Source organism: Hyperolius riggenbachi, chromosome 8 (assembly GCF_040937935.1).
Source record: "Hyperolius riggenbachi isolate aHypRig1 chromosome 8, aHypRig1.pri, whole genome shotgun sequence".
NCBI lineage: Eukaryota > Metazoa > Chordata > Amphibia > Anura > Hyperoliidae > Hyperolius > Hyperolius riggenbachi.
This window is the reverse complement of record NC_090653.1, coordinates 80,693,995-80,717,629: the sequence shown is the minus strand read 5'-3', so window position 1 is coordinate 80,717,629 and position 23,635 is coordinate 80,693,995. Positions and strand designations below refer to the sequence as shown.

The 23,635-nt window shown below is 47.0% G+C and overlaps 1 protein-coding gene across 1 annotated transcript in view; it reads left to right on the top strand.

Moving 5' to 3' along the window:
- Window positions 1-10,445, top strand: part of COQ8B (coenzyme Q8B) — a 90,258-nt gene extending 79,813 nt beyond the window's left edge. Inside the window, exons 18-20 of the mRNA XM_068250785.1 lie at window positions 8,085-8,131; window positions 9,493-9,568; window positions 10,211-10,445. The gene's annotated coding sequence lies outside the window, so the exon portion shown is untranslated. The remainder of the gene's footprint in view (window positions 1-8,084; window positions 8,132-9,492; window positions 9,569-10,210) is intronic.
- Window positions 10,446-23,635: the final 13,190 nt, after the last annotated feature.

The window sequence follows — 23,635 nt, the reverse complement described above, 5'->3', positions numbered from 1 at the left end:
TAAAGTCTGAAATGTGGAAAACACTTGAATATGATGAATCCAGAGAGACTTTTCAGTCTCAGGTTTTCTTGCCCCAAGCTAAAGCATATGTGGATCCTATGATAGGCAAAATTATTCAGTATATTAAAGGTGCAAGAAAATCTATGCATATTCCTGATCCCAACCCGTATGAATCTTACCTTGATACAGGCTTGTTTGAGCCTCCATTTGCTTCATGGGAAATTGGGGCTTTGATGGAGGAGTTTGAGATTGATTGGAAGGCGTTTAGCGATTTTTACATCGCAGAAAGCGAAGAGATTCTTAATGCTTGTGTTAATTCTCTGTACACTTTGGTTGATTCTGATGAGTGTGATGAATGTTTTGTGGATCCGGTGATTTGTGTGTGGCAGACGATTTTGGATGAATTGCACACACACCAACCAATTGACTCCAATAAACTGACACTATTATCGAATGATTGTTCCTGTCTTTCTGGGGTAAAGCAAGTGAGTTTAGACACTGCGATCTGAAATGAATGGGTGTACTACGGTGGTGGACACCTGTGTGAATTCTGAAAGATTCTCTCCTGTTTCTGTGGAATGTGAATTAGTGCGATCTAATGCCTGTATCTCAGGCGTTTCTGCAGATTGTGAGCAACATAAATGTGTCAGTTTTGTCAAAGATATGTGGGATTCCTTGTCAATTAAAAACAGATCTTTTTCTCTCAGTAATTCTTTAAGACTTTCCATCTATGATCCTGCTATGGGGAAAATTCCTAAACTATGCAGCATCAAAAGTAATATTAATTTGTCTAATAAAGTTTCTCCTGTTGTTGTCGCAACTTCTTCTGCGAATGAATCTGTCTCACTCTGTTCACACCTGTAAAGGCCCGTTGCCTGATGACAGTTGCTCCAGTGTTTCTGTCCTGAACACCTTGCAGTCTAGCCCACAGATTGCGGAGCTTTGCGCTTTGGAAGCATCAGTTTCGCAACCTAAAGCGATCTTGGATTCGCAAATTTTGCATTCTGACTCCTCGGATTCGACATTGTTAGCCGAGTCTAAGGGTGAGACAGCGCTTTGGTTTTGCGAATCTGTTACTGGGGAATCTTTGCCTTGTCCAGAGAAGATCTCTGTGTGCCTGCCCTGTACCATGAATAAAACCATGTTGTCCACTTGCACTGACATTTGTGAGTCCCTTTCTTGCTCAGAAGCTAGTACTGACTCTCCACCCTTTAATCTGGATGAGTCAATATTGCCTTGCATAAAATCACCTGCAGTGACCCTAGAGGCTCGTCTAGGTATTGATACTATTCTCACCTGTCTTTCTGCTATTTTGGATTTGCAGTCTAGTTTGACTGCTATGCAGAATTCTGCGTGCAGTGAGATTAGAGTTAGGGAGTCAGTGTGTGTTCCAATAAATATTCCTGTGCATCCTGTTCATGAAGATAAAATTCAGTCTCAGCGGATTGTAGAACCATCCCTGGGACATTTGCTCTGTCCGCAAAATGTATTTGATATTTTGCCCTGTAGCATGGATAGTTCAGAATCCTTCATTTCTTTGTCAGAAAACTTGGGAAACCATGCTCCTGAGCTTTGGTTTGATGGTCTGGAGGTCTCCGAGTTCCTCCCAAAGGGTGCAGAACTTTTAGGAGGTGCCTCCTGTCCCGCAGGGCTGTCTGAAGTATTGCCCACTTCAGTAGGCATCGCTGCTATACTGACTACTTTTGCAGCTCTTGTGGAGCTTCAGTCATGCGTAGTCAATAATGAGTGTTGGTTAGATACCAGTACAGTCATAGAGACTTCTAAGTCTGAGTCCAAGTCTGCTTTTGAAAGACCAGTGCTTGTGACCACTACTCGTGATGATTCTTTGCCCGGTCCTGGTTTTGGTCTTGTCGTGTCGGACTCTGAGGTTGGCAGTTCCTCGACATGTCCTGAGGTTTCTCTTGTGCTAGTGTACCCCGATGTGCTCTGTGACTCAGAAAGCCCAAGTGTGTCTCGGTTACCAGCGGAAACTTAGCGGAAATTGATTTTTATTTTTTATTTTTTTTCCACAAAGTGTCATTTTCCACTAACTTGTGACAAAAAAATTAAATCTTCTATGAACTCATCATACACCTAACGGAATACCTTGGGGTGTCTTCTTTCTAAAATGGGGTCACTTGGTGGGGTTCCTATACTGCCCTAGCATTTTAGGGACCCAAAACCGTGAGTAGTTGTCTGGAAACCAAATGCCTCAAAATGGCTGTTCAGGGGTATAAGCATTTGCAAATTTTGATGACCGGTGGTCTATGAGGGGCCGAATTTTGTGGAACCAGTCATAAGCAGGGTGGCCTCTTAGATGACAGGTTGTATTGGCACTGAAGTGCAGGAAGCGCAGGATGTTCTCAAATCGTGACCTGGACATGGCAGCAGAGAACATGGGCATGTGATGTATTGGGTGCGTAGACCAATAAGACCGCAATACATTCTATTTGACTAGACCCATGTTAAGGAGAAGGCCCCAAAAAATGTTACGTTCGGAGACTTGGAGTGGTTTCCACCGAAAAAGCTGGGCATGGTAGCTTCTCGGATTGGCGGTTGCATATTGTGTGGCATAACTGTTGGTCTTAGCGACAATTAAGTTGTAGAGACCAGCAGTGATCAGGAAAAAAAAAATTTGTCACTGCGGTGGGGCGGGTGAGGATTTGGCCGGGTGATCAGAAGCCCGCAGGGGGCAGATTAGGGCCTGATCTGATGGATAGGAGTGCTAGGGGGTGACAGGAGGTGATTGATGGGTGTCTCAGGGGGTGATTAGAGGGGAGAATAGCTGCAATCAATGCATTGTGGGGAGGTGATCGGAAGGGGGTCTGAGGTGGATCTGAGGGTTTGGCCGAGTGGTCAGGAGCCCACACGGGGCAAATTAGGGCCTGATCTGATGGGTAGGTATGCTAGGGGGTGACAGGTGGTGACAGGAGGTGATTGATGGGTGTCTCAAGGTGTGATTAGAGGAGGGAATAGATGCAAGCAATGCACTGGGGAGGTGATCGGGGGGGGGGGGGGCTGAGGACGATCCGAGGGTGTGGACGGGTGATTGGGTGCCCGCAAAGGGGCAGATGAGGGTCTGATCTGATGGGTAGCAGTAACGGGGTGATTGATGAGTGATTAGAGGGGAGAACAGATGTAAATAATGCACTGGAGAGGTGTTCAGGCGGGGTCTGAGAGTGTGGGCGGGTGTTTGGGTGCCCGCAGGGGGCAGTTTAGGGTCCGATTTGATGGATAGCAGTGACAGGTGGTGACGGGGTGATTGATAGGTGATTAGAGGGGAGGATAGATGCAAGAAATGCACTGGCGAGGTGATCAGGGCTGGGGTCTGAGGGCGTTCTGAGGGTGTGGGCGGGTGATTGGGTGCCCCCAAGGGGCAGATGAGGGTCTGATCTGATGGGTAGCAGTGACAGGTGGTGACGGGGTGATTGATGGGGGATTAGTGGGTGATTAGAGGGGAGAACAGATGTTAACAATGCACTTCGGAGGCAATCTGAGGACGGTCTGCGGGCGTTCTGAGGGTGTGGGCGGGTGATCAGGTGCCCGCAAGGGGCAGGTTAGGGTCTGATCTGATGGGTGTTATTGACAGGTGGTGACAGGGGGTGATTGATGGGTGATTGACAGGTGATCAGCGGGTGATTACATGGAAGAATAGATGTATGCAGTACACGGGGGGGGGGGGGGTGTCTGGGGATGATCTGAGCGTGTGTGTGTGTGTGGGGGGGTGATCAGGAGCCCCCAGGGGGCAGTTTAGGACTTAACCTAACAAATAGTGTTGACAGATAGTGACAGGGAGTGATTGATGGGTGATTAGGGGGGTGATTGGGTGCAAACATGGGTCTGGGGGGTGGGCAGGGGGGTCTGAGGAGTGCTGTGGGCAATCAGGGGGGGGGGGGCAGATGTGTGTGTGTGTGTGTGTGTGTGTGTGTGTGTGTGTGTGTGCGCAGGCAAGGAGGGCTGCAGCCTGCCCTGGTGGTCCCTCGATCACTGGGACAACCAGGGCAGGAGGCAGCCTGTATAATATGCTTTGTATACATTACAAAGCGTATTATACGCTTACTGTGCAGCGATCTGTGGGTTAACAACCCGCCGGCGCTTCCAAACGGCTGGCGGGTTGATGTCGCGGGTGGGCGGAGCCTATTGCCGGCGGATGCTCGTTGCGCGCGATTCTCGACCAGACAGCGCAGAACGAGCCGCTGCCGATGGGTGTATTGCTGTCGTTCTGCGCTCCACTTTGCCGCCACTTAACGGCTGTGGGCGGTCGGCAAGTGGTTAAGACCAGAGATGGCCATGCCCTTTTAAGTGCAGTTATTGACTCAGCAATCACAGGAATGAAATTGGCTCTTGCCCGATATACAGAAGCTCTGCTGTCTGTGTGACAGCAGAGCAAGCAGGTACAACGACACAGACAGCAGCGGGAACAGCGAGAGTCAATGGCGCACGTGGCAGGGATAATTGAAATATACGCCCTGGCAGGGATAACTGCTCCCAAACGGTGTAGATTTCAATTACCAAGGTCTGGAAGCAGTAAAATAAAGACTTTACTGAATGATAGTAGCAGGGGGAAAAAATCAAGTCATTACAAAATGAGAAGCTAAAAAAATGGAAGATGGCTCAAGAAATGATTTATCCGTGTAATTTGTTTACATTGTTTGGTCTTCTGTGAGCCTGCAAGTCAGCATCTATATTGTTTGCAGGCATGAAAAAAAAAAAGGGGGAGCACCAACTGCTTTTACCCATGGCACTGACATCACACTGTGGGAGGGGTTTCACTTCAATATCAGTCACACAGCAGTCCCTGATGAAATCTTAGGGCCCTTTTCTACTAGCAATCGCTAGCGTTCACGCTGAACGCTAGCGATTGCTGAATCGCAAAATGCATGAAAGTTCCGGCGATTGCGTTCACGATTTTGCTATGCTGTAGTGTGCATAGCAAAACCGCGGCAAATATCGCGTTTGAGGCAAAAACGAATTGCGGTAGTAGAAATAACCTACCGCGATTCCTATGTTATTTAGCAAACCGTAGCGATTTTAAAAAAATCACTAGCGGTTTGTGATTTTGCGATTCAGCATCACAAACGCCGCTAGTGGAAAAGGGCCTTTAGGGAAAAGGTAAATATTTCTTGTGAGAAAGGGAGTCTCGGCTACTGATTGGGATAAAGTTCAAGTTTATATTAAAGTTCCTCTTTCAGCAATTAGTTAGTTAACAAACTCCCTTTCCTAACATTCTCCACCAAGAATATCCCTTCAGTACAAAAATACATATAATGTGCCATCACTAAACTTCCCAGTAAACTTGCTGGAAATGCATGGCAACAGTAAATGACATCCAGAATTCTAATTAATAAGTAACATTTCACAAATCCCGCTCATACAGTCTACTTTTCCTGCAATGACACATTCATTAGCCGGTGGAGGGATGCTGCTCGCCCACGAGTGTGCTGGGGATGTGTACATGTCAGTTGGAGTAATCGCTGCCATCTCAATACCATCTGTTGGGGATGCTAAGCAGCTATTGCAATGAAGGCATGCAGAGCTCTAGAGCTGTCACTAGAGGAAACTCCAGTACAGCTGTGTAATACAGCTTGTTGTAGTACTGTACTAGCAATAATACTAAAAAAGGGAAGAAGCGTAAAAATGAAGAGTGACATTTTAATAAGACATGACTGAAGGTAACTGCACACTGTTCAATTTGTCACTATTTTATTTGTCATACACAATCAGAACTAGATAAGTTTTGTGGAACTAAATCAGTTGAGCAAAATTAAGTTTTACCACTTTTTTTTTTCTACACCATTAATCATTTTATTAAATAAACATAAAAACTGAAGGCTTTAGTTTTACCACGCATGGCTGCTTTCACACTGCCTTTGCTCTGGTTCCTGAATGAGCGCTTTGCTGAACCAAGTGCCATCTCTAGCACGATTAAATATTTGCTGATACCGTTAGGTACACTATATGCCTGTGACATTCTGTCAAATAAAATATTTCAATGAGAAATAACCCATATACTGCGTGCAGTTAAGACGGTGGCAGTTGCTAATCAGTGGATGTTACTGTTGCTGGCATAATGGCAGCTGCTAATCAGTGGATGTTACTGCTGCTGACACAGTGGCAGCTGCTAATCAGTGGCTGTTACTGCTGCTGGCACAGTGGCAGCTGCTAATCAGTGGCTGTTACTGCTGCTGGCATAGTGGCAGTTGCTAATCAGTGGCTGTTACTGTTGCTGGCATAGTGGCGGCTGCTAATCGGTGGCTGTTACTGCTGCTGACAGTGGCAGCTGCTAATCAGTGGCTGTTACTGCTGCCGGCACAGTGGCAGCTGCTAATCAGTGGCTGTTACTGTTGCCGGCATAATGGCAGCTGCTAATCAGTGGCTGTTATTGCTGCTGGCGCAGTGGCAGCTGCTAATCAGTGGCTGTTACTGCAGCTGGCAGAGTGGCAGTTGCTAATCAGTGGCTGTTACTGTTGCTGGCATAGTAGCAGCTGCTAATCAGTGGCTGTTAGTGTTGCTGGCATAAGGGCAGCTGCTAATCAGTGGCTACTACTGTGGTGGCTGATAACCTACAGGTAAGCAAAGGGGGAGGCAGAGCAGCAACACAAAGTGGCCCCTGCATGTGGCACAGCAGCTACGGGCTGCATGGAATTAACAACTGTAGAGAGCTTTTGGGGCCACCAGAAAAGGCTCGGAGGGACGCATTTAGCCCCCGGGATGGACTTTGGACATGCCTGGTCTAAGGTAATCTAACGCACCATGGGCTTTAATTAAATAAAGTACCCCTGAACTGGGGTAAAAGCTTTTAAGTCTTACTCCAGGCAAGATTTTAATTTTCAAAGTCAAAATATGTGGAATCATCATGTTTTTTTTTTTTTTGTACAAACAAAAATGTACTTGGCGAAATGATTTTGATAATACACATATAATAATTAGGAGGCTGCTCCTCTCCGCTGGTCATTCCTCTGTGTGGCTCCCTGAAGTTTGCTCCATCATCACAACAAAGTTTCCTGGAGGAGTTACCACCATTAGTAATATCACAGCCAGGGACGGGCTGACAGCTCATGGAGCCCCCGGGCAATAGGAGATTATGGGGCCCCATACACCTGCAAGCCACACCTGCTTGCGCAGCGGAGGCGTAGGTGCCTCCAATATAGGTAGCCAGTACAGTTGCCCCAGTATATGTTAGGTAGGTTCGCCCAGTATAGGTTAGATAAGAGTAGGTGTCCGGCAGTATAGGCTAGATAGGTAGGTGCCCACAGTATAGGTTAGTTAGGTAGGTTCCCCCAGCATAGGTTAGATAGGTAGGTGTCCACAGTGTAGGTTAGATAGGTAGGTTCCCCCAGTATAAGTTAGGTAGGTGACCGCAGTATAGGTTAGATAGGTAGGTGCCTTGAGTATAGGTTAGATGGGTAGGTGCCTTGAGTATAGGTTAGATGGGTAGGTGCCCCATGTATATGATAGATAGGAGCCGCTAGTATAGGTTAGATAGGTAGGTGCCTGCAGTATAGGTTAGATAGGTAGGTGTCCCGCAGTGGCGGGAGGAGTGGGCATAGTAGTTACAATTCGCCTTCCGTCGCTGATCCCTCGCAGCACCTATCTCCTTCCTCTCCCGGCGTCTGTCGCATTGGTAACAGCGCCCCCTGTGATGACATGCTATATCACCTCATCACAAGGAGGTGCTGTTCCCAACACGATGGACGCCTGGGAGAGAGGAAGGGAGACAAAGGCTGCGGTGGGGATCGGCGGCGGAAGGTGAGTTGTAACTACTATGCCCGCTCCCCCCGCCTCTCAATCACACCAGGAGCAGGTCCCTCACTGACCACGGGCCCTCGGTCCATGCTCGAGTGCCCTAATGGTCAGTCCGCCCCGGTCTCCGCTCCCTATTTGCTCTGGGAATGGTTTTCCCCAATTTCTCTGGTTATCTTGAGCCTTTCCCACTATTTTGGATCTAAGCTTGGTTGGTCAGAAAACATACACTTATACCACCTGCAGTAGTCGCAGTACAGTAGTACAGTAGTCGCAGGGATAGGAGGAGAGATGGTACAGCAAAGTGACCGGTCTTTCTTTTCGTATTTATTTATTTTTAGCTACGCTCCAATTTGCACTTTCTTTGGCTACTCCTATATCTGTTAAGGTAATGTTAAAGTTACATTATTATTATTATTTTTAGTAGAGCAATATACAAATGTACAATTGGAAGGGTATGCTTTGCTCCTTCTGGAGATTCTCAGACTTGTGACAGGAAGTGAGAGTTTAGCTCCCCCTTCATGACAGGGGAGTCATAGCTCAAGAAGTGAGAGGTAAGCGCCCCCTTCAGGACAGGGCGAGTCATAGCTCGTCACTGAAAGCGTGTTTTCCTCTGCAGCGTTATTACCAATTTCTTTTTCTGTGACAACTGTCATATTTTGAGATTACTAAAGTTAGCTATAAATTTAGACAATTTTCACAAAACAAGCATTTCTGATTTTTTGGGGGGGCACCCGGTTGAGCAGCAAGATCTACATTATGAATGGGGAGGGGTGGAAACTGCACTAATCCTGTGGGAAAATCCTGTGCGAATTTCCTGCAGCGAGAAATGACAGCTGGATGGCAAAACTGCCCTGGTAGATTATGGAAAAAAGCAGCTCTTGGGCCTCGTTCACATTGCGTTCCACTCGCAAGGCTGTTCGCGTTGGCCATTTTTGAAAGGAGTCTATTTTTTTTTTCTTCTCCCGGCGCTCGGGTGGGTGATTCGTTTTTGTGCAAAGCGCATTTCTACGCGCTTTTCCCGAGAGATATTTTTTTTTTAATTCACTTCATGACGCAAGTCAGGAAGTGAACTCTTTGACCCGGAAAACAATAAATACAATGTATTTATTCTCAAAAATGTGAACGCAATCGCTACACAAAGCAATTTTGTGAGCATTTTGCGTTTCTCCTGTACTTTCCATTGAGGCGGAATCTCCCCAAAACTGGCCCACGCACCACTTTGCCGACCGCACAGCGCACGACCCGCGCTGATATGAACCTTCTCATATACCTGCATCGCACAAGCGTTTGGTGGGCAATTTTAAAAATCGCCTGCGTGTAAAAAAAAAAAAGCCACAAATGCCTACAGTGTGAACGAGCCCTCTATGTCGGGGTAAGAAACATTTTGGCCAATGAAAATGTTAGAGGCACTGTAACGACCTATAAGTAGAATGCAGTAAATTATTCAGGATACCCCCTTTTAAGGTAATTTTCCAGGTTTTAGCATCAGAAACACTTCCTATAGCATATATTGCTGTATATTAGTATGTTGCCCCGCCCTCCCACTAAGGCTTTACATGTCTCAGTAAACAAACATTCTGCAGAGATCACCTGACATTACTAAAATGTTGCCACCTGTCATATATTTCAGAAAGTACATCAGGGAGAGTAAAGATTTTACAACGGGTAAACACTGACTAAATAATGTAAAAAATGAATATTGTAAAAAAATAAGTAATTTTATTCATTATGTTCATTTGGTTTCAGGTCCTCTTTAACTTACCAAGGTGAAATGTCCCCAAAGAGAAAGAAACAAACCATAACCTATACTCAAAGGAAAATGGTAAACCCCAGTTTATTCTTCCTCATCATATGCTTAAAGGAGTTCTGGGGGGAGGTGTTTGAAAATAAAAACTGACACTTACCTGGGTCTTCTATCGGCCCCCTGCAGCTGTAATGTCCCACACCGTCCTCCAACCGTGCTCCGTTCCCCGCCGCCGGTCTCGGTCTAATCCGCTGTCTAATTTATCAGAACTGAAATAGATCAGTTGTGTCATAGCTGAAAAGGCAACTGCTGTGCAAGGTAATGTCCATGTTTCCCTATGGATCAAGTGGGCAATATTATAGTTTAACAGTGTGCTGACCCAGAAGCTGTTACAGGGTCATTGCCATTTTTAAAATGGAGGATGGAGAATCCCAGTGATCACAGTGGACAAACAGGACGCAGGAGAGGAGAAAGAGATTGATGAGTAGACTACACAGGAGGTAAGTATGATGTGTTTGTTTAATTTGACTTTTAATTTTTAGTTCAGGCTTGCTTTAATTTACAATGGCCAGGGTCACTTTAAGGCCTTTCTTAAACTATTCAGCTTCAATCATGTGAAGAGAAAAAGTTTATTAGATTGTTTAATAGTTTCTTTGTTTTGTTTCCCTTTAATTCAGTTTGCCCTGCTTTTCATACTGTTCCCTTGTATCCATTCCACAGAACTAAGCACAAGCCGGAGAGGTGAGTCATGGGGTACACACCCTGACAAAAGCACATAGCGTGTCCTTCGTTTGCTCTCTGGCGGACTTCGGTGGTGTCTGGAATATCCTTTAACCCCTCCATGACTGTCAGTAAGGAGTATGGGGTGTTTTTTTTGGTACATTTGATGACTTTGTCTGCCTTGCCTGTAAAAAAAACAACAAACAAACAAAAATAAACCACACCCAGTTCATGACGTACGTTTATAATTCATAGAACTTGACCCTTTCCCCAAATGTTCTTTAAACTCTGTCCATTCATATTTTAATAGCCCTCGGATGCCGGTGTTTCTCAAGTAAACATGGAATTGTGGGCTTTATTCCCAGCATACAGCTGGCTTATAGAAGATGTGGTTAGCCTAACCCTTCACACGCTACTTAGATTAGGGTATGTTCTTGGGCCTTGTCTATGCAAAAGCTTTGATTTGTGTTGTGAGCAGAGATGTAGCGAACGGTTCGCCGGCGAACGGTTCCAGGCGAACGGTTCCAGGCGAACTTAGGGGGTTCGCGTTCGCCTGCCCCAGGCGAACTTTTGCGGAAGTTCGATTCGCCCCATAATGCACTATGAGGGTCAACTTTGACGCTCAGCATCACAGTCAACAGGCACATTGTAGCCATTCAGGCTACACTAAGCCCTGGAGCCCCACCCCCCCTTATATAAGGCAGCGTCTGGCGGCCATTACACTCACTCGTGTGCCTGCTAGAGAGAGGAAAGGGACAGCTGCTGCAGACTTTTTCTCCTAGGGACAGATTAGTTAGGTTCTAGGCTGCTTTGCTTGCTCCTGACTGATTAGTATTGCTTTTAAAGCACCCATCAACAGCAAAAGCTCTTTTCAGAGCTCATCCTGTACATTTTTTTTTTCTGTGTGTCAAACTGACACTTTTGTTGCATGCACAGCCTTGCTAATTGATAGTGTGTGTGCCACTGCCAGCAACCCAGCACATTCAGTGACTACCTGTGTGTGTGTGACAGGGAGCTGCACATTGTACTACCCAGTACTGCATATACCCCAGTACCTGTTATGTTTACTTAAAGGGAACCTTAACTGAACGGGGGGTAAAGAGTTTCACTTACCTGGGGCTATTACCAGCCCCCTGCAGCAGTCCTGTGCCCTCGGCGCCGCTCTGGAATCCTCTGGTCCCCCGCTGTCACTTTTGTACGCGTTGCGGTACGCAATAGCACTAATTGCATTGGTGAATGCGTCCAATAATACGCATGGTGGCCGGCGACTGGTGAGTCGTCAAAAACGAAACTAAGTGACAGCGGGGGACCAGAGGATTCCAGAGCGGTGCCGAGGGCACAGGACTGCTGCAGGGGGCTGGTAATAGCCCCAGGTAAGTGAAACTCTTTACCCCCCATTCAGTTTAGGTTCCCTTTAACCCACCTCATCACTGCATATACCTAGCTTTGTGTTGAGTGAACCCAGCTCACTGCATCTAACTACCTGTTGTGTTGAGTGAACCCACCTGGCCACCTCACTGCATCTAACTACCTGTTGTGTTGAGTGAGAACCCACCTCACTGCATCTTAAGTACCTTTGCTGTTCAGTGAACCCAGCTCACTGCATCTAACTACCTGTGGTGTTGAGTGAGAACCCACCTCACTGCATCTTAAGTACCTTTACTGTTCAGTGAACCCAGCTCACTGCATCTAACTACCTGTTGTGTTGAGTGAACCCACCTCACTGCATATACCTAGTATCCCCCCGTGATGGACAAAATGGACAAACCAGGTAGAGGAAGAGGTAGAGGTAGACCCAGAGGAAGGCCACCAGGCATCGGCAGGTCTGTGGCTGTGCGAGGTGGTGTTGCTGTGATTTCGTGCGGACCTGGCCCAAAATACAGTGCTCAGAAGAAGGCACGTGCCATCACTTCCCAAAATCGTTAGGAGGTGCTTGAGTATTTAACACAGAACACCTCATCTCCTGCAACCACTAGAGCTACAACAAGCACCACATCCGCTGCATTTGACACTTCGCAGGAGTTATTTGGTGGTGGTGGTGAAATCACTGATTCCCAGCCACTACTGCAACAACAACAAGAAGGCACAGGTACACCACCTCATACGTCTGAGTTAGGTGGCGATAGTATGGAGGAGGGGGATGATGAACCACCTGAAGTTGGTGCAGTTGAGGAGGTGTCTGAGGAAAGCGCAGCTGGCCAGGAGGATTATGATGACGATTATACGGATACCACATATGTTCCCGGTAGAGGAGATGACCAGGGGGACAGTTCAGAGGAGGAGTCAGAGAGGAGTAGGAGGAGACGACTCCATGATAGAAGCAGAGGGAGCTCGTCCTCAGAAACAGCTGGGGGCAGTGTCCGGCGCCATGTATTGCCAGCTATGGCCAGCCAGCCAACATGCCCTTCAACGTCAGCTGCTGATGCCACCGTAGCGCCATTAACCCAGGGTGGCTCAGCGGTTTGGAAATTTTTTCACGTGTGCAAAGCCATCTGTTGTCTCTGCCAGCAAAAATTGAGCCGTGGAAAGGCCAACTCTCACGTAGGGACAGGTGCCTTACGAAGGCACCTGGAGAGAAGGCACAAACAGCTATGGCAAGAACACCTGAGGAAAAGCAGCACCCCTCAAAAGACAAGCCACCCTCCTTCTCCTCTTCCTCCTTCAGGTGTATAGTCTTCATCTACTTTCTCCCTTGCACCTTCACAGCCACCCTCCTCCACACCGCCTCTTCCCTTCAGCGGTTCCTTCTCCTCTGCCCACAGCAGTACCCTGCTGTCCGTGAAGGAAGTATTTGAGCGTAAGAAGCAAATGTCTGCCAGTCACCCTCTTGCCCAGCGTCTGACAGCTGGCGTGGCGGAACTATTAGCTCGCCAGCTATTACCATACAAGCTGGTGGAGTCGGAGGTTTTCCGTAAGTCTGTGGCCATTGGTACACCGCAGTGGAAGATACCAGGCCACAATTATTTTTCACAAAAGGCCATACCCAAACTGTACCGTGCAGTTGAGAGGCAAGTGGTGTCATCTCTGGCACACAGCGTTGGGTCAAGGGTCCAAGTGACCACGGATGCCTGGTCTGCCAAGCACGGGCAGGGCCACTACATTACATACACAGCCCATTGGGTCAACCTGGTGACCGATGGCAGCAAGCAGGGAGTACCTGGCTGTGCAGCGGACCGACTTGTCACACCTCCACGGCTTGCAGGCAGGCCTCCAGCTACCACCTCTCCACCTGCTACCACCGCTTCGCTGTCATCATCCTCCTCCTCCTTGGCTGGTGCCGTGATCTCCTGTCCAGCTACACAGCCCCAGCTCCCCAGGGCCTATGCTACATGCCAGGTACGACGGTGTCACGCAGTGTTAGACATGTCTTGCCTGAAAGCGGAGAGTCACTGGAGCAGCTCTCCTTGCTGCTCTTAACAAACAGGTGGAGCAATGGCTGACCCCGCACAAGCTTGAGATCGGCAACGTGGTGTGTGACAACGGCAGCAATCTCATTGCTGCGTTGAATTTGGGAAAGCTGACACACATACCCTGCATGGCACATGTGCTGAATCTGGTCGTGCAAAGATTTGTGTCCAAGTACCCAGGCTTAGAGGACGTCCTGAAGCAGGCCAGGAAGTTGTGTGGGCATTTCAGGCGCTCTTACAAGGCCATGGCACGCTTTGCGGACATTCAGCGTAGAAACAACTTGCCGGTGAGACGCCTGACTCGCTGGAATTCCACCCTGCTGATGTTCTCTCGCCTGCTAGACCAGGAGAAAGCCGTCACCCGGTACCTGTATCATTACAGTACAAGGACACAATCTGGGAGGATGGGGATGTTGTGGCCCAACAACTGGACACTGATGCGAAATGCATGCAGGGTCATGGAGCCCTTTGAGGAGGTGACCAAACTGGTGATTCGCGATGTGGGCACCATCAGCGACTTGATCCCCTACGCCTACTTCCTGGAGCGTGCCGTGCGTAGAGTGGTGGATACAGCTGTGGAGGAGCGTGAACGAGAAGAGTTACGGCAGCAGGAGTCGTGGGAGCCATTTACACCCGAACCCGATGTTCCCACAACACCTGTGGCAGCACAGAGGGGGGAGGAGGAGGAGGAGGAAGAGGAGGAGTCGTGTGGGGAAGGAGAGGAGTCAGACTCTGATGATGGTGATGATGAGGAAGGTGTTTCTTTGGAGGAGGAAGAGGCGGCGGAAGAAGAACAACCGCGGCAGCCGTCACAGAGGGCTTCTGCTGCTCCACGTTCCCGTGGTATTGTTCGTGGCTGGGAGGAGGAAGAGGAGTTGCATCCCGTCACTGAGGAAGAGCAAGAGGAATGGAGAGTACGTCTGCATCCAGCTTTGTGCAGATGGCCTCTTTCATGTTGTCCAGCCTGTTGAGGGACCCCCGTATCAAAAAACTCAAGTCGAATGACCTGTACTGGGTGGCCACGCTACTAGACCCTCGGTACAGGCACAAAGTGGCGGACCTGTTAACAACTCAACACAAGGCGGAAAGGATGCAGCACTTGCAGAACAAGCTGTCGATGATGCTTTACAATGCGTTTAAGGGTGATGTGGCTGCACAACGCAATCAAGGTACCACTGGCAGTAACCCTCCTCCTCCCAAGTCCACGCAGGCAAGGACAGGACGCTCCAGCGATCTCAGGGTGATGTCGGACATGCGGATGTTCTTTAGTCCAACTCCTCGCTATAGTCCTTCCGGATCCACTCTCCACCAACGCCTGGACCGGCAGGTAGCCGACTACCTGGCCTTGAGTGTGGATGTAGACACTGCGAAAAGCAACGATGAACCCTTGGACTACTGGTTGCGCAGGCTTGACCTGTGGCCAGAGCTGTCCCAATTTGCCATACAACTTCTCTCTTGCACTGCCGCAAGCGTCCTGTCAGAAAGGACCTTCAGTGCAGCTGGAGGCATAGTTACTGAGAAGAGAAGTCGCCTAAGTCACGACAGTGTTCAGTACCTGACCTTTATCAAAATGAATGAGGAATGGATCCCGGAGGGCTACTGCACGACCGAAGACTAAGTCAGTCCCCACACACAGCATCTCTGCCTGCAGGCCGCTTGCCTTCTCCGCCACCACCAACAGGGTCCAGGACTCTAGGCGGATTCCTGAATTTTTAAGGCCGCTACACGAATTTTTCTGGTGCGTGTACATGCCTGCCTAATTTTTCTGGCTGCACTGCGGGCGGCTGCAACAAAAAAACAAGACATGTACATGTGCCCATCCCCCTTCGTGATCATTACCTTGCCGCGGTGAAGGGGCTTGCGTATCACAATGAAGCAATGACCGCCGGCTATTTGAGTGTCTCGGGTGGGGGTGGCACACAAAAGATAATAAGGTCGTTGCTTCATGGTGGTCAGACCAAATTTGATCAGCTGGACAGTCACTGTTGTTCTATCATTGAGCTACCACAGCCCGGCGACCATATGGGCTTTAAAAACGCCACGGCCTACACTCTGGCCACGGTGCGCACCAGTCCAGCACGGTCGCCACTACGCAAACAACTGTTTGCGGTGCGTTACACAGTGAGTTTGGTGTGTCAGTGTGAAGCAGAACTCTAATTACACTCCCTAATTGATGTATACCCATGCAAGATGTTTGAAAGCTCGTTAGGCCTGCAATTTAGCATTCAATGTGATTTCTGCCCTTAAAACGCTGCTTTGCGTCAAATCCAGATTTTTCCCCGGGACTTTGGGCATGTATCCCACTCCGCCATGCCCCCCTCCAGGTGTTAGACCCCTTGAAACATCTTTTCCATCACTTTTGTGGCCAGCATAATTTTTTCTATTTTTCAAAGTTCGCCTCCCCATTATTGCGGTTTGCGAACTTTTCCGCAAACCGAACCTTCCGCGAAGGTTCGCGAACCGAAAATCGGAGGTTCGCGACATCTCTAGTTGTGAGGAGTTGCTGCACAGTGAAATGCTTACACTGTGATGCCACAAAATCACTGTGAGAGGTTTTGCTGCTCAGAATTCGTGCTGCAGTCCTTGTTCCTCTCAAAATCTCACTTGCTGAGAGAAGGGTAATGATGTAATTTTGCCTTGTTAAAATAGAAGGTATTTACGATAATTCAGCTGTAAGTGAGCAACTATAGTTTCCCATGATGCATCACTTCAGAATATGCAAATCATCTCTTTATGCACTTAAAAGCAAGGCTGCACATCCAGAACTGCTGTTGTATAGTGAACCTGTGGCTATTTTTTTTTTTTACAGAGCCACATCCGTCCATCATACATACAGCCAGTTTTGGACTTAATGGTCCTCTTCTGTACATGGCATGGGTTAATGTGTCTCTATGGGATAGGGCTTGGACCAGTACTAAAGAATATGCAGACAGCTTGTGGTGACCTAGAACCACCTGGAAGGTATAAAGGTATTAGAGACCAAAAAGCCCTCTATTAAAAATCAATGCTAAAATTATTTTTTCCTTTATAAAACAGAAGGTATTTGGGTTAATTCAGGTCAGCGGCGGCTTCAGGGGGGGGAACTTGCCGGTACTGGAGCATCCCCCAAGTTGCAAAGCACCCCATGAAATCTTATTGAATGAATATAATCCCTGCCATATGTATGGTAACTATGGCATTACTTTTTATTACAAGAGAAGGACTTCATCCAAAGTTTTGCTGGGAAAGCCCATTGTGCTTGAATAACACAGCTCCTTATTGTTTATTTTGCCTGCCCATGACCGGTAATGATAGCCACTTTCTAGTGTATGGTTACGCCCACTTTTTGTTGCACGCAAAACATTTAGGTATAAAAGAGTATTGCAGTCACATAAAATAATTTGTAAAACGGCTCAGAGTTTTATGTATGGGCTCTTCTCCATTCAGGTGGACTTGGCTGTCTCTTCCCGATTTCCTCTCATGTAAATCACTGGACTCATTTATTTTTATTTGTGTATTACAGCTGCTCCTTTCTTGTATTTTGCCTGAGGAAGCGGGCTTGAGACCAGCGAAACGCGTTGCAATTGTTTTACTGGAGTACAGATTAAATTTTTGTTTATACTAATCACAGTGGTTGTGTTTGGCTTCTGGCGAGGTAAGCCCACCCTTACCCGCCTGATTTTATTGTTTTTATATTGGTCCTTGTTTTATTCTGCTGGCGCCTCTGTAATTACTGCATACTGTTATCCACCTGGTGGATGGGTGTGAACACCCCTTCTTTTCCTACTACAGAGAGCGACTTCTTAGCCTGAGTGGAGACAGGCCTAATATCCCCATATGTGCAAAGAGTGGTTGCTTGACACCTGGCAACCCATGTTTGTGAGTATATCTCTATCTGTTAATCACAATTGATCCCAAAATACCATCAGTAATACACTATTGGGGGCTCCCGTCTGTTTCTTCTTGTGCTTTGTTTTACATATCATTTTCCATTAGCTTGTTTGGATTTTTCATGAATGGCAATTGTTGGGCTGCACGGTTTTTGGTGTTGTGCTCAGTTCTCGAAGGTTCATGGCGCAATCGCAGCAAGTAAAAAATGCAGGTTGCCCAATCGATCGCATCGTTACCTGGGGCTTCCTCCAGCCCTCTGTAGGCCATGGGCTCATTTGGAATCCATCTTTTGCCCTCCGTTCTCCAGCCTTCCGCCCCAGATTGAACCAGTTGGGGACTACTGCGCATGTGCAGCCCTGGTCGCACGCCTCATGGTCATGCTATAGCCGGGAGCATTCTGCCCCTGCGCAATTACAACCCTTAACTAACTTTGCAAACACAGAATGCTCATAGCTACGGGAGCACGACCAAGCGATCACATGGCCAGGACCCCGCATGCGCAGTAGTCTCTGACTACCAGGGCTTACAGCTGGAGAGCAGACAGACACAGAGGGAGCCCCCAGGGCTACAGAGGGCTGGAGGATGCCCCAGATAACTATAAATCCTTATGTTCTTTTCATCTCGGGTTCTCTTTAATTCTGGTGGTTGTTCTAATTGAATCAGGCCCATGGTGGTTTATAATCCACAGAACTCCATTAAATTCATATTTAATCATAAGAAACCTTTGCAAGTTATGGTTACTATTCTCTAATACGGTTTTTTTTCAGTTGTATTCTATATAGATTTCTTACTAATGCTTTCTGCAGGCTGAACAATCTAGCTAAGTAATCTCCATATTAATATCTGCAGTGTGGAAGAGACGGAATGTTGGAGCCAGTCACATACTGTAATATTAATGGCTCATCTTGTGGTTTTAGTTTTGTCATTCTAATGTGGAAAAAATATCTGCTTTGTGTCCTTTTAGATGGCTCCACTCTATCAGCGCAGCCCCCGCCTGGATACTCCCAAATCTTGCTCATCATATTCTGATATCAGAACAAGCAAGTCAGTTTTATAAAAGATTCCATGTGAGGTTGAAAGTGAATATTTGTAGTATATGATTAAAAAAATAGTCCTAGAATGTTAGAATTCTTATCTACATGGTCAAGTCACATTACTAACAATAACATTTCTATAGCACTTTTCTCCCATAGGACTCAAAGCGCTTAGGCTTTCTCAGATTCAATAATTGGTAGTAGGATGAAGTGTTAACACATCAAAAATTATATTTCTGCAAATGCCAAACTGAACAGGTGGGTTTTCAGTCTGGATTTAAACACGTCCAGAGATAGAGCTGTCCTGATCTGCTGAGGTAAGGAGTTGCATAATGTAGGAGCGGCATGACAGAAGGCTCTGGGACCAAACGTTTTTAGGTGGACTCTGGGTATGACTAGATTATTAGAACCTGTGGAGTGTGGATCTGAGATTGCAAGGATTGCAACACAGCTGCAACATTTCTTTCAAGTATCCAGGGCCCATATTATGTGGAGACTTAAATGTCAGTAGGCCGATCTTGAATGGGATCCTCCATTTTATAGGTAGCCAGTGAAGGGAATGCTAGACTGGTGTTAAGTGGCAATGACGGGGTTTGTTAGTTGGTTAACAGTCTGGCAGCAGTATTCTGTATCAGCTGTAGGCTGGTTGAGCCTTTTTTTGGAAGGCCGGAGTAGAGAGCATTCAGTAGTCCAGTCGGGATGTAAGGTTGGCAGATCTTCTGAGAGGATGAGGTGCTTGATTTTTGCAATGTTCTTCAGGTGAAAATAGGATGATTTCACCACAGCAAAGATGTGAGTTGTGAATCCCCATCAATTAGAGCTCCCAGGCTACGCACATGCCAAGAGCTTTGTAGATATATGTCTCATATTCCCAGTGGTGAAGACTACAAGTGAAGTTGTTTTGTTGTCATGCGCTGCTCTCCGATCAGAAGTACTTCAGTTTTATCTGCATTTAGTCTCAGCCAGGTGTCACTCATCCATTGCTGTAGTTCGGCTAAGCAGGCGTTTATAGTTGGAGTTGGGCCTGTCATACCTGCCTTGAACGAAAGATATAGTTGTGTGTCGTCAGCATACCAGTGGTATGTCAGGTTGTGTTGGATTGCACCTTTGAGGTGACAGTGCTGAGTTTTACTACTTGGGTTCAGTTTGTGAGGAAATCCTTCAGCCACACGCAGAGGGAAGGATGCACATTAAGCTGTCTCAGCTTGCCGTGGAGAATGTTGGGGCTGGTAGTACTGAAGGCAGAGCTGAAGTCGAGGAGGAGAATCCTGGCATAGGTGTTCGGTTTGCCTAGATGAGGAAGGATGTAGTCCAGGCCGATGTTAATGACATAGGCCTCAATTCACTAAGCTTATCTCCTGTCTTTAATAACGTTTCTAGAGTTATCACCATGGTGATAAGGCATGTAGTATTCAGGAAACATTTTACCTGAGGCAAACCTAAAGTTAACTCTCCTGTCTTTAAGTTAACTCTCCAATCCTTAAAATGACTCCAGAGTTAAAGACAGGCTGTTCATTAACTGCATGTGAAAATAACTACAGAGGAGGTAAATTAACTACAGAGGAGGTAAATTAAGGAATGAAGAGATAAGATAACTCTCTTACTGTGTGGAGGTACGTTTTCTCTTGCCTTATTATCTCCAGCATGATCTTAGTGAATTGAGGCCATAGTCTACAGACCTGTTTGTTCTGAACTGGTGCAACAGTGCTGTTCCACTTATGCTGTATGACCGCATCACCTTTAAAATTAAATTTTTGGAGATTTATTTAAGAGTTGAGCCTGGTTTTGATTTCCTTTCATCTGCAGGTGAAGGAGAGTTGAACCTCCTTACCACCAATACATGGGGGTTGATTCACTATCACTATAGCTCCCCTTACTGCACGCTTAGCGTGCCTTTACAGAGTTCATGTGCCTTATCAGAGTTAACATGCCTTATCAGAGTCACAGGCTGCCTGTCACTTGACAGGAAACTTGGCAGGCAGCCTATTGGGCCAATCAAAGTGCGGGGATAATGTCCTTTAAAGTGATTGGACCCGCAGGGGCTCAGGGCAGGACGAGTGGCGCTCTTGTGATTGCCAATTAGCAGGCATAAGTTCGTAGCACTTGCTATGCTACTCTGATGAGGCATGTTAAAGCCAATGGGAACCGCACATTAAAAGAAGAACCCAGATACTTGCCTAAGGCGAGGAAGGCTCTAGGTCCTAATGCGCCTTCCCTCTCCTCTGCCGATGCCCTCGGTGCAGCGCTGGCTCCCCCGTTCAAATCCCCCATTGAGGGGGACATCAGAAATCTTAGGGAGCCGAGTCCTCCCGAAGCCAGGAGGCTCCATACTGCGCATGCACGATTGCACGATAGAGGGCGCTCGCGCATGCGCAACATGGAGCAGCCCGTCTTCGGGAGTGCTCGGGCTCCCGAAGACTTTCTGAAGTCACCTTTTGCCGGTGGAAGGAGCAGTATTTGACCAATTTAGTCAAATACTGCTCCCGGGGACAGCGCAGCACCACGGGCACCGGGAGAGAAGAGGGAAGGCTCATTAGGACCCAGAGCCTTCCCTCCTCTTAGGTAAGTATCTGTTTTCTTTTCTTTTTTTTTTAATGAGCGGTTCCCATTGGATTTTACTCTGATAAGGCACGCTAAGCCTTATCAGAGGGCAGCACGGTGGCGTAGTGGTTAGCTCTCTCGCCTTGCAGTGCTGGGTCCCTGGTTCGAATCACAGCCAGGGCACTATCTGCAAAGAGTATGTATGTTCTCTCCGTGTCTGCGTGGGTTTCCTCCGGGCACTCCGGTTTCCTCCCACTTTCCAAAAACATACGGATAAGTTAATTGGCTCCCCCTAAAATTGGCCCTAGACTACAGTACTTACACTACATAATATAGATATATGGCAATGGTAGGGATTAGATTGTGAGCTATATATATATATATATATATATATATATATATATATATATATATATATATACACACTGTACAGCGCTGCATAATATGTTGGCGCTATATGAATACTAAATAATAATAATAAATAATAAGCACACGCAGTAAGGGGAGCTACTGTATAGTGATAGTGAATCAACCTAATGGTGTGCACCAGTGGGGGGTGGGGGGAGATTGAATTGTAGTTACAACACTGGCAGGGGCATAACTAGAGGGCAGCAGCCTCTGCGATCGCAGGGGGGCCCAGAGCTGCGGGGTGGGGGCCCAACTACTATCCTTCCCTTCCTCCGATATACGTCAGACCAGGTGTTTTTGTGGGTGCACTGGTTATGGGTGTTAAGATTATGATGGCCACACTTTTTATGACCCTTGTGAGATGGGCTCCAAGGCCATGCAGGGCACCAAGGGAAGGCAAGAGATGGGGTGTGAACGTTGAGGCGGCCCTATCAAGGATTTGCTGGGGGGAGGGGAATGAATTGTAGTTACATCATTGCAACCTAGAACACCTATAACTATGGAATACAGTATTTGTACAGCCTGGCAGATTTAAAATACATCCACGGCCAGCTCCAGAGCTTAGTATAGGTTGGCATAGACATGGGACTGTTGCCTGACTCACTATAATATTGTCGGATACGGCAGGGGGCATCTCATGTTTGTTGTAACTTTAGTGACCGCTGTGATGCTAATTACAATATCTGTCCACCTGTTCCCATCTGGTGTCATTTCACAACAAGAGCTTCTCTCTCCCAATTCTATGTTTTCTTTCCTCTGTGTCCCCATACTGGCTTGCTTTCTTATCTGTGTACAGACAGTATAGCAAATAAGCGCAATATTTCAGAATTCTTATGACAACCGTCAGAGAAATAGTTTCATTTTTCTTTGCTAGCGCACTTTTGTGTCTTTGTTCTAAACCAATTTATGTAACTGACTTGTCACAAACCTTTCTTTGCACCGTCAGCAGTTCTGATATAAAGTTTCTCTGTGTGTCTGGCATGCGGCCTCAGCCAGCTTTTGCGTGACTGTTTTCCATATATCAGATTCTCCTCAGAATTTGGGGAGATTTATTGAGCAGTTAAGTTTAAAAATTTGGCACTGACGCAGCTGAAATCACTTACCACTGTTTAGCAAATAAAGTGTGAGGGTTTTTTTCTGTGACTTTGCAACCTCTGCAATCCACAGCATTGATTTAGCAAATTTTTGCACAAATGTATTTAGACAGAAACAGGTGTACCACCAGTAAGGTCGGTTCACACAAAAAGGTGCCCAGTCCTGTCCTGTCAGTTGGCATCGGTTTTGTATGAGTTTTCGGTACTTTTCTGTTAGCCGAGCGCAACCGGCAGGTGGCGCTAATTACATTAAAAGTTCACATTAACACAAAAGTGTTAATGTAACCGCTTGTCGGCAGGTGGCACTAGTTAAACGAATATTTGACGTCACGTAAAATTGTTAATGTTGCCGAATGTATAGTGTTTGAAGTAGCCGGCTCGCTGCGGCCAAATGTATATTAAAAAGTGAGTAAATTGAATGACAAATAACCCGGCGGCAATGTAACAGATGAAGCCGCCGGCTTCGGCTCTCGCCCTCCTCCCCCCTTGCCCTCTCTCTTCTATACAATACAACACTGGCAGTCCTGGGGCGGACACTCGTTACCCCCAGAGTCGTTCATCGCAATAAAACAAGCAGGATTCCCTGCCGTGACGAACGACTCTGGGGGGACACGCATGTTCCCGCCGGCTGCCAGTATTGTATAAGCCGCCGGCTTATTTGTCATTCAATTTACTCACTTTTTAATATACATTTGGCCGCAGCGAGCCGGCTACTTCAAACACTATCCATTCGGCAACATTAACAATTTTACGTGATGTCAAGTATTCATTTAATTAGCGCCACCTGCCGACAAGCAATTACATTAACACCTGCTGGATTCGCCCGGCTAACGGAAAAGTAACGAGTTTTCTGTGGCTTGGTTCACACATACAAGGTGTCCTGCCCTGTCTTGTCAATTTGTGACAGCTGGCATCAGATTTTGTATGCGTTTTCTACGGCTGTGTTCACAAATAAAAGGTGTACATTCCCAAACCTGTCAGGTAAATCTCATAGAAAACTCATGCAAAACTTACTGGACTGGACCGAAATGAACCAAGGTCACTTCTTTTCTAACAATGAATGAATGGAGG